The 1,765-nt window shown below is 34.3% G+C and overlaps 1 non-coding gene across 1 annotated transcript; it reads left to right on the top strand.

Annotated features, from left to right (window-relative positions):
• Window positions 1-1,174: 1,174 nt before the first annotated feature.
• Window positions 1,175-1,334, top strand: LOC137778212 (U1 spliceosomal RNA). Its single transcript, XR_011076791.1, has one exon. It is a non-coding gene; the product is annotated as a U1 spliceosomal RNA (small nuclear RNA).
• Window positions 1,335-1,765: the final 431 nt, after the last annotated feature.

Below are 1,765 nucleotides of genomic sequence, written 5' to 3'. Positions count from 1 at the left end.
AAATGATTTCCAAATGAATATTAAAAAATATCCTTCTAGAATATAGCTAGATTCTTGCAACACAGAAAAGAACAACAAATTTGGAACATGAGTCTTTGTTGAAGAAAAAAAAAACAGTACAATTCACTTTAATAGTGCTTTATGGACTTTGCCATGAGACTGGTGAACTTTGTGTTATACAAAAGATTTCCATACTAATCTCACCTGATTTCATGGTACTATAGAGATTATCATATTTAGAAAGTTTTATTTTTATAAACATAACTATTTTCTGTGATAACCTCTAATACTTTGTACCTTTCTGATTTCATCTGTATTCATGTAACATGGCTTGACTATTAATACATTTCACATATGTTGCAGTCTTTGTATTGTTAGCCCAGGGTATTTCTGTTAGTTTCTTCAATGCACCTTGTTTACACCCAGTTTTTATCATAACATTTTTTATTATTAATGAAGCAATTTACTGTTGAGAATATATTTACACTGTTAATCTTCTCTTTAGTGCTTACAAAGTGTAGTTCTTTGTGAAGTTTATTATTGAAATTTATGAACTGAATACCTTAAGCAGAGCTATGTTAAAAGCTTCTGTATTTACATTCAACTATTGAGAAAATCTTACACAATTTGTAGTTACACTTGTTTATTCTAGTCTTTAGCTGTTTTTTCTATGATTCTTTTAACAGTATTTGCCAAAAAATAATACACCATCATTTTTCACCATATTGCTTTCTGTCTATTATTTCAGGCACGATCACAACGACAAAAAGATCAAGGGTTTACCCAAACACATAAGCGTTTTTGTCTTTTGCTATTATGTACGAAATTGTAGGAGAAGCTTCGTCATGTTTTATCCAGTTGAGTATCGTATGACTTAGAAAGTGTTGACTGAATTGCAGAGCTTAGTATTTGTGAGCTGGTTGGGTGGTTGATAGATCCCAACTACTCCAACTGCTTCACATAGACATTAACATCTATCTGCAGCCATGATATATGCTCAGGACTCAGAGGTTTGATCATCTTCTTTTCAGAATAATTATGTTATCATTGTTGTTTCCTAGTAATAAGGCTGAGGTAGAACTCATATTGGGAGTAGAAGTGTCAGCTTCGTCCTTTTCCCCTCATTCTCTCCTACTTGTAGGATTAATACTCTCTTCACTCAATATTTTCTTTGATACTTATCTCGCAGGGGAGATACCATCATCAGGAAGGTAGTATTCTCTTGGTGAGGCTCCTTTCACTCCAGACGTGCTGACCTCTGCAATTTTCCCAAAAGTGGGAAACTCAACTGCATTACTTGTGGTAGTGGGGGGTTGTGTTTAAACTTTCACCTGGGGTGGGGGGAAGGTTTCTTTGAAGGAAAGTTTGAAAGCCACCTCTCAATTTTGTGAGGTTTGGTCTTAAAAAAAAATAAGCTTACACAATCTGTAAATTCTTTTGGCCAGGTATACATTCCTCTATGAGTCTCATTATTAAACCCCTTGGTGGTGAGAAACTTCCATTCAGAACACCTTTGTCTTTGCACTACTTGCCTGATTGGAGTCCTCCCAATGCTAAGAAAAAAATGTGGGCAGCAGGGTCAATATCCCACATCAAATATTAAGGTCTTCATTTTTCCAACTTTTTAAACATAAAGTAAATATAAAATTTAATATTGTCTTTAGAAACTTCAGTGGATTATCTTGCATACCTTCTCTATTGAGCACACACACTCTATTTGTAGAAAAATGATTTAGAGTGTGAGTAGTCCAAGTAGGAAGGGTAG

The sequence above is a fragment of the Eschrichtius robustus genome, chromosome 15 (genome assembly GCF_028021215.1).
Source record: "Eschrichtius robustus isolate mEscRob2 chromosome 15, mEscRob2.pri, whole genome shotgun sequence".
In the NCBI taxonomy this organism is placed as follows: Eukaryota; Metazoa; Chordata; class Mammalia; order Artiodactyla; family Eschrichtiidae; genus Eschrichtius; species Eschrichtius robustus.
The sequence above is the reverse complement of the archived record's forward strand: the minus strand, read 5'-3'. Positions and strand labels throughout refer to the sequence as shown.